This window comes from Balaenoptera physalus (genome assembly GCF_965194825.1).
Source record: "Balaenoptera physalus genome assembly, chromosome: 1".
Lineage (NCBI taxonomy): Eukaryota > Metazoa > Chordata > Mammalia > Artiodactyla > Balaenopteridae > Balaenoptera > Balaenoptera physalus.
Genome location: NC_138882.1, coordinates 97,678,876 through 97,692,390, shown reverse-complemented (window position 1 = coordinate 97,692,390; position 13,515 = coordinate 97,678,876). Strand labels below are relative to the sequence as shown.

General features: G+C 46.4%; 1 long non-coding RNA gene across 1 annotated transcript; it reads right to left on the bottom strand.

The window, feature by feature from the left end:
- Positions 1–2,113: 2,113 nt before the first annotated feature.
- LOC309660312 lies at positions 2,114–12,137 on the bottom strand. The gene is made up of 2 exons (XR_014263330.1): positions 11,942–12,137; positions 2,114–11,630 (listed from the first exon to the last, which is right to left on the bottom strand). It is a non-coding gene; the product is annotated as an uncharacterized lncRNA (long non-coding RNA).
- Positions 12,138–13,515: the final 1,378 nt, after the last annotated feature.

The window sequence follows — 13,515 nt, the reverse complement described above, 5'->3', positions numbered from 1 at the left end:
CAGGCTCCACTACTTTGCATTTGCCCTGCAATCTTTCACGCCAGTTGACTTTTCATCTCCAAATCCCTTTTCACATTAAACACAAACCCACACACTCTGTCCCATTTTCCTTTGAAATAAATCATAAGCCCATGCCAGAAACGACTCAGGGTGTTCTCTGGAATTTGTAAACAGCATTAAAGTCTTGTGGGAAATGTCACAGAGTGTTGGTCTGAATTTATTAAGTAATTTCTCAGCTTAAAATATATCTTTCCAGCCTGCTGTCTGACAACATTTATCTCTAATGGAATTTTATCCCCTCTTGATCACTAAGCGCACCCCCACCCCAGACTACAGATTCCTCAGCCCTTCCTGTTAGGTTCTCCAGCCGGGTAGATTTCAGACACGCTAGCCATGCCCCTGTTTCTCAGAAGAGAAGCTCCAGGATTCTGGGCGTCCAGGACTGCCTCGCTGTTCTACATTTCTGAGGGCACAAGCTTGCCATCACACTGCAACACCCCGCTCACACCAGGGCAGACCTAGGAATGGCCTGAGGAAGGGATATTAGTCCCCCCCCAAATCTCCATCAGCCCCCAAGCTACGCCAAACAAACATACTATTTAAGGTAGAACCAGGACTTACTGTTGAAAATAGCTCCAAGGCAAGTCCCCTAGCCTGCCTCCTCCTCTAAAACAGATTGTCATCGTAAGCCCCTTTTAAATAAAGATGTTGGCACCGCCTTTGAGGTTTTTGAACTCTGGTTTCAAGCAATCAATCAAATTATACATCTGTAAAGAGCAGCTGTTTCGTACAAAGTTAAAATGAAGTGAGGAGATGAAGAGGCTATCAGCTTGTGCACTTCCTAGATGTGTCCCAGGCGCTGTTGTCCTTCACCTGTGGCCTCAGGCCTACTTGGTTCCGGGCCCATCCTGACCAGGGCAGGGAGGGTTTCAGCAGCAGCAGCCCAGCATCTGCTGGGGCCTGAACTGGTCATGGTAATCTAAGCCCAGTATCCAGGATAGCTAACCCCTAGACCTGTCACAACTTTGAACGTCGGCTTTTCCCTACTCCACGGTACACAGAAGATAGTATAACATACTGGTCAAAAATGTGGACCGTGGAATCAGAGTTGGAGTCCCCGTTCTGCTACTTAGTAGCTGTGTGACCTTAGATAGGTTACTTGACCACTCTGTGCTTCAGTTTCCTTGTCTGTATAATGATGATGAGATTAGTGCCTATCTTCTGGAATTTTCTTGAGAATTAAGATAATATATGTAAAATGCATAGAACGATGCCTGGTTATTGTTTTTAAATAATTATTTATTAGTGATAATTAATAATTATTTGTTTTATTATTTTTTAAATACTTGCTATTATTTTATTATCTGGCTGGCACTGTCCCCTTTGCTTCTCTTCTTCTAATTAGACCTACAAGTTCCTCATACTCTGTAAACTGTTTCCTGTCTGGTGACTGGGGAGAAGATCAGTACATGGCTGCTCATGCTGAGGTGTGACCCAACACCTGCTTCCAAACGGGGCTCTTCTTCTTGTACACCCTGCTCTGAGAACGCAAAGGCATATTCAGCTCTCAAAAAGTGTGCATTTCTAGAACTGAAAGGAAAAGCTGGCCACCCTGCCTTCTTTCCCAGAGACTCCAAGGAGCCCCTCTTCACGTGGGCTTGGCCAACAGCTCCCATGTGGTGTGTGAGGAACTAGGGCAAAGGGAGTTGAAGGCCTTTGGAGATACTAAAACTATATTTCTGAGGGTGCAAGCTTTACTGAGGTATAATTAACAAAGTTGTGATATATTTAAAGTGTACAACATGATGATTTGATATATGTCCACATTATGAAATGATTCCCACAATCATTAATCATTAATTTAAAAGTTAATTAATACATCCATCACCTCACATAGTTACCTTTTTACTTTTTTCCCCTTCTTTTGGGGAGAATGCTTAAGATCTCACCAAATTTCAAGTATACAGTACAGCATTATTAACTGTAGTCACCATGCTGTACATTAGATACTCAGAACTTATCCATCTTATAACTGGAAATTTGTACCCTTTGGCCAACCTCTCCCTGTTTCCCCAAACTCCCAGCCACTGGCAACCACCATTCTACTGTCTGCTTCTATGAGGTTGACTTTTTACACTGAAACTAGTTCCAAAGGCCAATCTCAGAACAGAAGTTAAAGCAATGGTTAATCAGAATAATTACAGAAGTGTGGAAAAACTAGTGAGGAACAAGAAATCTGAGTCAAAATATAAATGAATTAAAACCCACTGGGCCAGGTCAAGAAGTCAAGTATATAATCAGGACCTGCTGTAGAGCACAGGGAACTCTACTCAATACTCTGTAATGACCTATATGGGAAAAGAAACTAAAAAAGAGTAAATATATGTATAACTGATTCACTTTGCTGTACAGCAGAAAGCAACACAACATTGTAAATCAACTGTACTCCAATAAAGACTTTAAAAAAAAAGAAGCCAAGTATAGAATTTGAAATTTGAAATTTTCTATTAGAAATTTTGTCCTGTTCTAGAACATATGTTCTATTTGCATATAGCCATTCTCTATTCTAAGAATACACCTACAAAGGAGATGGAATAGCAGGTGCATGTGCTGAAAAAAGTCTTACTTAGGGCTCCTTTGTATCTGGACCCAAGACAGTACCCCACCTTCTGTTTGACAACATTGCTTTAAACATGTTACAGTTAATTATACGACTTTTCCTCACATCACATTTTAATTTGGGAAGACATCCTTGTTTCTTGAGGAGGTTTGCAAATTGGTCTAAACTCACTGGAAATACATTGACAAACTCATAGTGGATGAGTTATGTGTATTCTAAACTCATCCTATTTTTTTAACTTCAGAGGTGGCTTTCTAATCTTGTTTCCAACATCTAAAGGATATTTTGAGTCAGTTGGGATATGGAATAAGCCATACATTTATTTGTTTAATTTACACTTTGGATTTTTAAATAAGTATAAGGAATTACGAGACTATTTTAAATGTTTAATTCTGCCTCTTAAACGCTGATTAAAGGAATAAAGTGTGAGGATAGTGCTACACATCAAGACAAGCTCTCGGGAGGCAGGAGGGAGGCAGGTGGTGTCCTGAACAACCATAGTGAGGAAGCCTGACCCAGGTAGTCTAAGTGTGTTCCCCAGGGCTATAAAAATCCAACAGTGAATGAGCAGAACTACAGAAAGAGCAGGGAGCTGGAAGACAGGTAGGAAGGTCAAATGCAAACAGGCCAGAGCTGAAAATAAACCTAGGATTAATTATAAATGAATTAAACCTACCAGCTCAAATTAGACAGCCAATTTTGCATTTGACATTTGTGAGTATTCTTGTTAGTTACAACTTTTATTTGTGTGTACGTGTGTGTGTCTATGCTCTCAGAACGTATTCCGTATGTATTTTTTTAACATTCATTAGGAAACTTCCTTTTCTTAAAAAAAATTTGTTTTTTTAAAAAAATTTATGTGATATTTCCAGTCTGCAGAGTTGGTTTTGCAAGTCATTCTCAAATCTTGGTCTGCACCAGAATGCCTGGGAGAGTCTAAATCAATATGGCTGGGCATCTGCCCAGCTTTTTACAAACTGCTCAGTGAGTCTGAGGACCACCGAAGCTTGTGAACCATCACCCCAGAGAATGGCTCCCTCCACACCCTGTAAGTGATGTAACTGCTACTTGGTGCTTTAACTCTCTCACTTCTCTCCTTCATTCATACTTGGGAACCCATTAAAATATAAGGAAAGTCACATGATCAATAAGAATCCCTTGAGATGTTTTTCCTACCCTCAAGTTACTTATCTGGAGAAACTAGTAGGAAGAGAGAACACATACATGGAGAGTTCATCACTAACACAAGACAACCTGGGATGGGGGTGAAAGTGAGGGTGAGGCATGTCATATTTTGGCACATAAATGGGAGGCCAGACAAGGAGAGTTAGGGCTGCAATGACCAGGGCAGTCTTTCTAATGAAAGTGAGTCTTGAAGGGAACCCTAAAAGATGGGTAGAATATGCACAAACATGAACTTGGAGTCATGCTGCAGGGTGAGAGAAGGTTGCAATTTGAGGTTGCCAGGCAATTATCAAGGTTCTTCTCTTTGCAGTAGTAAGATGCTAATTAAAAGTTGCCTTTGGCTCTCACAGGCACTATCTAGTTAAAGCTCAAAGAGGAGGAATTTTTTTTTAAAGAGTCCATAAAATTTAGTACCAACTTAATACTTATTCATTGTAAATCAGTGCAGAAACCAGAATAGATCTAACACATTGTTGCTGAGTGTGTTCTGGAATCACGACACATTCTTGACTGGAATCAGAAAAGTGATAAAACTAAAGAAAAGGTCTTCGGTCTCCAACCCCACTTGCGGTTACAGTTCTGCCCTTGCCATCTCCCAACAGGAACATCTCCAGGAATAGGAAGTTAGCAAAACCCAGGGTGATGGGTATAGAGTAAATCAAATTTATAGAGTCTATATTGGGTATACACAGTCCCACCCCTGAACCTGGGCAACCAGGGCCTCTGCCCTTGGCTCCACAATGTAGAGACCCCTGATGCCCATTCCTTTTATTCCCGAGATGAGGAGACCATAGGCCTAAGAGATATGCCCACCAGGAGTCTATGCTCTCTTTTCTAGACAACACTCTGGGTACCTAGGACACTGGAATTCTTTGCCCTTCACAGGCCTCCTCCCCAGGTCCATATTCCCAAGGATGTACAGTGCCACCAACACGGACACACTCAGGCCCAAGGGGTGGCCAAGGGATACTTTTGGGAGAAGGTATGGACAGAGCTTGGACAAGTGGGCAAAATGCATGAGGATCCTTGTGGTGAGAGATGGAGGAGAAGAGAACAAAGGTAGGTTAGGAGGACCTCAATTTCTACTCTTGCCTGAACCATGAAAATGTTAGGGGAAGACACCAAAGAGTCCCAGTCTTTTGGGAATCGGGCCATATGCCCTCACAACTGCCTTCCACACAGCCCTTTTCTATTCGTTGTCCGACGACCAAATGTTAGGTTGCTATTTATTGCCTACACCTCACATTTTCATAGAGAGGGAAGCATTCCACTCTATCCCCTGGAAGGAAACAGCAAAACGCTCCTCTTCCTCTTTCTACTTTCTTCTGTTTCTCCCCAAAGGAGGAGGAAAGACTTGTCTGATTGGTGAGGTTGAAGAAACGTCTGTAAATATATAGCTCAGCCCTTCCTGGGCTGTCTAGGAGACTCTACCTGCCCGCAGCCATCACTTTCTCTCCTCCATGCAGGGATCAATAGAGACACTCAAAGCTTCTCCATCCTGTGATTGGTATGTTTGAAGATCCAATTTGGGGAGGAAGGAGTAGAAAACCTCCATAGATCTGACTGAGTTCTCCAGCAGCAATCACAGTCATCTCTCACTACAGACTCAAGGTCATCTTATGCATGGAGTGACACACACGCCAACTCCTGCAATGCCAAGTCTGAGATGAACCGTGGGTGGTGTTTGATGGATAACAGACAACAAGAAGTAAAAAAGGAGAAAGAGGAAAGGAAACTTCTTACCAGTTTAGAAGAGAAGACAACTAGAACAAGGGATCAGGAACCACAGAGAATAAATTGCAGTGGGCAAGCAGGAAGATAAAAGTTGAAGGAAGTAGTTCTGTCCGGAGAGAATAAAGCAAAGAAACGATTGAAAAGGGAGATGGAGGTAGGGGATGGCACTAGTGGCATTTAATGTAAGACACAGACATAAAGAAGAAATGTTCAAGGGAACCTAAAAGGACTCCAGGGGAGCAGATAACCTGCATAGGAGTGAAGATCTGGATTCCAGAAGAAGAACCCAGTGATTGCAGGGATCAAGGTTGACCACACGGTGTAAAAGTCTGTCTTGCATGTTAAGCTTGGTCAAACTGCATTTTATGTATGTATGTATTTATTTATTTATTTATTTTTGCTGCATTGGGTCTTCGTTGCTGCATGCGGGCTTTCTCTAGTTGCGCCGAGCAGGGGCTATTCTTCGTTGCAGTGCGCGGGCTTCTCATTGCAGTGGCTTCTCTTGTTGAGGAGCGCGGGATCCAGGCGCTCGGGCTTCATTCAGTAGGTGTGGCTTGTGGGCTCTAGAGCGTAAGCTCAGTAGTTGTGACGCACAGGCTTAGTTGCTCCGCAGCATGTGGGATCTTCCCGGACCAGGGCTCGAGCCCGTGTCCTTTGCATTGGAAGGCGGATTCTTAACCACTACGCCACCAGGGAAGTCCAAAAACTGCATTTAATTGTTCAGCTAAGTGCCTGTGATTTACCTATTCCTGTCTGAGTGTACCTCGAAACCTGGAACTCCTCTCCCTATAAGGAAGGAGAGTCTGTGTGAGGAACATTGGTTGGATAGGACTGTGCTTTTGAACCATAAAGGAACCACAGTCCAAAGCATCCTGCATCCTCATCAACGATCCCAAAGTGAAAGTCTGAAAATGAGAGCAACTCTCCCAGCTGCTGTGGGTGGAAGCAATGGAAGTGACCAGAGGGGACTACTACTTATTCCAGATACCCTGTGCTCTCACTCACACTTTCATGCATACTTTCCTTTATCTAAATTAAATGATGGTTGGGGGGTTGGTTCATTTTGTTTTAGAATTTCCTGCCCCACCTTGGGCTAACTGAAGACACCTTGGATATCATAAAAACTAACACTGGAATTCATACAACTACACGTTTGGGATGGGATGTGTCCAAAGCTTACAGAGGTGAATTAATATACAAAACACGGAAGATACAAAAAACAAGGAGCAAAGAGAAATAGAGTGCCCTTGGAGAGAAGAAAATTTAGGTGGAAAAAAGACATAGAAACAGAAGCAGGAAGTTTTTTTAATGGAAGGAAAGAGGGAAGGTAAGAGGGAAGGGAGAGAGAAAAGGGTAGAGGGAAAGAGGAGGTGGGGAGGGGAGCGGGTAATGATTGGGTAGGTAAATAATTAGGGACAAGAGCAGGGAAAGGGGAAAATAAATGTTCTCTAAGTAAAACTATCTGCATCCACATGAAAACAAGGGTACTTTCTGCATTCATTCAACCTCTTTGTTGGTTGTTTTGTTTTAAAAAGCAGCAGGGAATGTCAAACAGCTGTTTTTACAGCTTCTGTCGCTTTGTCAAAGGCGGCCCGTGCAGTCTGACCGCGGGGCACACCCAGACAGCAGTGCGAGTAGCGAGGCGCTGCATTAGCAGATGGGCCGAGTCCGCAGACGGCTCAGTGAGGGAGAGACGGTGTCTGGCTCCCATCAAGCTCCTCAGAGCCGGGAACCAAGACCCCTGGGAATGCTGCTGGAGAGAGAGAAGCAAACACTGCAGGCGGCATTTCTCCTTCCTGATTTAAAAAAAAAAAAAAAAAAAATGCACCTCGGGACAATCTTCCCTCAGTAGCAACAGCACAAAAACACGAAACTCAAAGTCAGATGACATGGACTTGGGCCCAAATTCTACCATTTCTGAGCTATGTGCCCTCAGGCCAATTGTTTCACCTCCGAAAGTCTGTTTCTCCATTTCTAAAACGGGGGTGATACTTCACGGGGTTCTCGTAAGGACTGACTAATGTAATAACACAGCACGCAGCCTAGAATAGAGGAGACGTTCAGTAAATATGCTAAAACCCCATATCTGGTTTAAAAAGAGAGAGAGAGAGAGAGGTGATAGATACAGAGACAGATCAATAGAGAGAGATACAGGTGTAGAGATGATAGAGATCAAGGTCAAGATCATGACCCAGGAAAAGTCCTTCAAGTGCATGTTTGGTTTCTGATAAATGTAAGAAGGGACTTCTCGCACTGTCTCCTCTTCTCCCACTCTTTACCAATAGCGAGGAAATAGTGAGGTTTCCACCTGGAAGCCACGGTGGTGGACTCTCTTTTTTACTCCCCCTCCCAAATAAACCCTCTGGCAGCACTGTTCTTAACCCTGCCAAGTCCAGCAGAGGTCTTTACCATGTAGGGGACCGCCATGTAGGAGAAAGAGGCTTCCTCCCCTGGTGACCTGCTCCCTCCTGAGAGTGACTGTACAATTCATGGTTTGTGTGTGGTGGGGTGAGAGTGGCGGGCACACAGGGAGAACAGCTAGGAAGGGGAAAAGACAAAAGCACCAGATTATAAAGGGAGAGAACCGTGGGTCAACGGTGTGGCCAAGGTCGTGGTCAAAGGTCGAGGAGGGTGTCACTAGATTAGGGCCTTTTCCTCACAAGACCAAGGGTCACAGGGCTCCTGCCAGCTCATCAGCACCCTTGTCATCATTCTCATCCCAGAAGACAAGTGAGTGTTTTCCTCGGGACTTGGAGCATTACCTAGTTTTGCCCTTTTCACTGACACTGTATGTGATAGTCTGAAAGCATGGCGCTTGGCCTGGCTGCTTCAGGGAGGCCTTTGGAGCCTGTTCTCATCACCACCTTCACTTGGGCACACCCCTAACACTTACAGGGCCAAGAACAAGATAGTCAAAGCTATAAATCAAGCTAACAAACTGTGAGATAAAATATACTCTATCCTTGACACATATAGCTTCATAAGCCTGGAAAGTTTAAATCTAGAATTTTCAGGCTCCTTGGAGTTCTGCTCTGGCACATGGAGTTATGGGGAAAGATGACCTCTACCCTCCAGACTGCCTCCACCTCTTCCCACACTGGGTTTTGACTCACCCTTAAGGGACCTCACACACACACACACACACACGCACACACATGCACCCACACGTGGACATCCAGCCCACATGTCCAAGTTCTGTGCACACCCGCCAATGACACAATCCACTCTTTAAAAGATATGCTGGGGTAGAAGCTTATGCAGACACTATAAGCCCGCTTGGGGCCATTTGAGCAAAGTATTGCAGGTTCCCAGGTACCTGAAGTATGGCGAAGAAAGGGAGTCATGAGACTTGGATAGGCATATCCTCGTGGCACCAAGGATTCCTTGCTCTTTGGGGAGGGTTATGGCTGGAAAAGTGGGACCCTCTAAAGTGCAAGTTGCAGAGCAGAGTCTCCTCTTGCCCAGGGCATCCGGCATCCTCATCAGCATCATGACCCGTAGCACGCCCATTCCCCGCCTAGGCGGTGTAGAGAACACCTCCCTTGGATTTGCTCCCCACACGGGCTCTCACCACCCCCGTCCAGCCACACTCTTCTCAACTCCAGGCAGAAACGCAGAGTCACTCAGGCCCAAAGCTCCTTTGGGAAGAGACTGAGGGGCAGGGAGAGGGAGAGCCAGGCTGGAGACTGAGGCAGGATGGAGCAGAGCTGGGACTCCTGGGGCCTGTCCCATTGTTAAGCAGGCCCCCCACCAGATTTAATAGAGCATTGCTGCTGTGCTTTTCTCAGTGTTGAGGCTCTAATAGCCTCCCCCAGTGGGCCGCTCAGGGCCCACACTGCCTCTGAGCAGCTGCTGCGCTGAGCGAGGGAGCGAGAGGCTCGTTTGCAGACCACGTGCCTGTCGCCTTCTGAGGAAGCCATCACAGCACATCCTGGAACAGGCTCCCGAGGAGGCATCACAGTTTAGTATAATTCGTCAACTTCACAGCTGCTGCTTGGGAGGGAGGGGGCCTGGGGAAGCAAGTGCCAAGCTGCTCAGGAATCAAGAGCATTCCCCAGGCCAGCCAAGAGAGAGCGAGCCCCCAACAAGGGAGGGCAGGGCTCCAGATTGCCTATGGTTTCACCTCCAGCCTGCCACAGGCCTGGGGGCTCCCCAGAGGTGGTCAGCCATTTGCCCAGACCTCTGCTGGCCCCGAGGGCGCTGGGAGACTGGAATTCAGGGAGAGAGCGGGTCTTCAGGGTCAGGAAGACTGAATTCAAGAGCCTCCGCATCATCCACTGGTATGATCCACGGCAAGTTACTTCACCTCTCTAAGCCTCTATTTGCCTATCTGTAAAATGGAAGTGAAAGTAATTCTTATTCCAAGTCCTGATATTCAACGAGGAGTGTGCAAGTTATTAAAATATTGAAATATTTGGTAAAGAGCAGTGGTTCTCAAAGTGTGGTTTCTAGACCAACGGCATCATCAACACCTGGGAATGTGTTAGAAACGCCCATTCTTGGGGTCCACCCCAGACCTACTGAATCACAAACTCCAGAGACGGGGCCTTGTAATCGATGTTTTAACAAGCCTTCCAGGTGATTCTAAAGCAAGCTAAAATACAGAGTATCTCCACTCTGTGCTCTGTCTGTTCATCCCTCCCCACCCCCTGGCGACCACTGATCTTTTCACTGTCTCCATAGTTTTCCTTTTCCGTCATGTCATATAGACGGAATCACGTAATATGTAGCCTTTTCAGATTGGCTTCTTTCACTTAGTAATATGCATTTACGCTTCCTCCATGTTGTTTCATGACTTGGTAGCTCCTTTCTTTTTAGTGCTGAATAATATTCCATTGTCTGCATATATCACAGTATATACCCACTCACCTACTGAAGGGCATCCTGGTTGCTTCCAAATTTTGGCAATTATGAATAAAGCTGCTATAAACATCCATGTGCAGGTTTTTGTGTGGATATAGGTTTTCAACAACTCTGGGCAAATACTAAGGAGCGTGATTGCTAGATCATATGGTGAGAGTGTATTTAGTTTTATAAGAAACTGCCAAAGTGTCTTCCAGAATGCTTGTACAATTTTGCATTCGCACCAACAATGAATGAGAGCTCCTGTTGCACCAAATCCTCGCCAGCATTTGCGTTGTCAGTGTTTTGGATTCGGGCCATTCTCCTATGTGTGTAGTGGTATCTCTTTGTTGTTTTAATTTGCATTTCCCTGATGACGTATGAGGTGTAGCATATTTATATATGCTTATTTGCCTTCTATATCTTCCTTGGTGAGGTGTCTATTCAGGTCTTTTACTCATTTTTTAATCAGATTGTTCATTTTCTGCTTGTTTAGTTTTAAGAGTTCTTGGTATATTTTAAGTAGTCCTTTATCAGTTGTGTCTTTTGCAAATATTTTTCCTTCAGTCTGTGGCTTGTCTTCTCATTCTCTTGAGGTAAGTTGATGTTTTGTATTCGTTTTGTTTTGTTTCAGTAACACAGCGATAAAGGGCAAAAATAATAAATATTTAGGGAAAGGTGTGACAAGAATTCCCAGACACCCCACAGTGAGACTTCTGAGGCCCAGGGACACAGGCCATATGGCTCTAACAAGTCCCCTGGCTCCAGTCCCTTATTTCCACTTATCTCCAAGACAAGGCTCTGTCCTTAGATAAGGAACTCTCCAGCCCAAATTCCCCAGAACAATTTTCCGCTTCAATAGACAAATCATCAGTGTTTCTTAACCCTTTGGGGACCACTGACCTCTTTGAGAATCTGATGAAAGCCGCAGGCCTCTCCCCAGTAAAATGCGCACACACACACACACACACAAACACACACACACACACACACACACAAGCACACACATTACATGCCAATCCAGGTGTTCACAGGCTTCCCAAAGCCCATGCAACATTCAGTGACCCCAGATTAGGAGGCCATGCTGGAGACGGGGAAGAGAAAGACTTGAGCTGCTTGTAGTCAACAAGTCAGGGCACCAAGGGGCCAAGTACAAGCCATTTCCTTCTCAAGGCAAACCCAAACTCAAAGTCCCTATCTTCCAAGTCCTCTAGGCTCTTCCCTTGCCTGTGCCTTGCTCTTTTGAGATCTGGGGAGGAAATGAAGAAGAATCAGTGGCCAGAGCTCGGAGCCATCATTCAGCCCTGGTCACACGGACCTCATGCAACCCCGAACCAGAGCGAATGAGCTGTCCTCACCCCCACCAGCCCTGGTGGCAGCCGTTCTCCAGCTGCAACAAAGCCACCCCATGGCGAGCGGCGCCTCCCCTCTACCCCACGAGGCCTTCTAGGGGCCCAGCGGGTGGTCCGGCTGCACTGGACCTTCAGTTCAGAAAGAAGTGCAGGAAGTAGAGGAGGCAAGTGTGGCACCAAGAGTGCAAAAATGTGGGGGGACACTCACTCTCAGGGCCCTGCAGAGAAGACCACCGGGAGGCATGTGGCCAGTGTCCTTCCCTGGATACAGAAACAGCTGACTGCAAAAACTTCAGCTCAGCTAAGCTGGTTTGTGGCAAATCACAGACACCTCAGAGCAAAGCTCCCTGGCAATTCACCAGCTGCAAGCCCACCTTTGGTGACCTTTGAGAGTGAGGGAGGGTCGGCTCTGGAACTTGCGAGGAAAGGGTCTTTCTCCGCAGCCCCGCCTGGGGTGAGTGTGAGTCGGCTGTGGAGAGAGGGGGAGACTCGCCCCGGTGCGAGCTGGGCGTGGCTGTTTGGGCCCGCTCCTCCCCAAGGAGGAGTCCTCCCCGTGCCGTTCACAGGCGGCCCCCGGGAGCTCCCCCAAGTCCTTCCACCCTGCAAAGCCCAGCTCCCAGCGTGCTCACTCCCCTCACCCTCTCCCAATCTGTCAGCTGCCTAAGGCTTCCCCCATCTGCCCAGGCTAGGGAGATGCCAGCACACTATGGGAGGGCCAGATCCCACCCACGTCCCTTTCTGCCCCAGTCCTCTGGCGGGGGTGGCTGAGGAGAGGGGAGGGGCATTGAACAGACAGGAACTGAGAAGGGCAGGAAAAGGGATTAAGAGCTCCTCAGGCGCAAAGATGGCAAAAGCCCCTGAAAGCTGAGGAGGGTGTGAAATTCATCCTTCATCTCTCTTCGGAAATGGAGGTCCTCACCCTCTGGATCTCCCCATCCAGGCACTCCGGGAGGTGTGGAGCAGGTGTGGCAGCAAGCCCTCAACTGGGGGTGAGCCCCGCTTTCCTGGACTGTGTACGTCTTTGCTGTGCTCACGATCGCCCCATTACCCAGACCTCACCCCATTCCCCTGACACTGTTACTGTGCTGGACAAGGTGATGTGGAGGCCACTGAAGAGGTAGGGGACAGACACACACACAGAACAACCTAGAAGTCGAAGGGTTTCTTCCTAACCCTCATCCCTTAGGATGGTTTCCAGGGTTGGGAGAGTGAAGGTGATGAACTTACACAAAAAAGTTGACCTATAGAGAATGACGAGACTGTAAATAATTTGAAGTCTTCATAACAAGAGCTTGTCACAGTTTTGAAGGCTTCAGGAAGACAGGACAGAAAAGTCTGGAAGTCAGCTCTGTGGTTCATGACGCGGTGCCACGCCCACCCCGCTCTGGGGCATCACAAGATGTTCTGCCTTCCTGGGCGTCAGATTCATGACATAAACATTTATTGAGCATCTTCATTGTGCCAAGCATCGTGCTGAGTATTGGAGACCAAACTAAGAATAGCTAACATTCACTATCTGGTTTTTAGGTACAGATGCTGTTCTAAGCACTTTGCTTATATCTCCCTATGAGGTAGACACTACTATTATCCTCACTTTATATATGAGGACACTGTGGCACAGAGAAATTCAGCAACGTGCTTATGTCTCCCAGCTAGGAGGTGGTAGGACACTGACTGTCTGATCCCAGACCACGCCCTTAACCACTACTGAACACTCCCTCTCAAGGCAAAAACAGACGCACTCTCTGCTTCATGACCTTACAGTCTAAGGAAAAGTAGAGC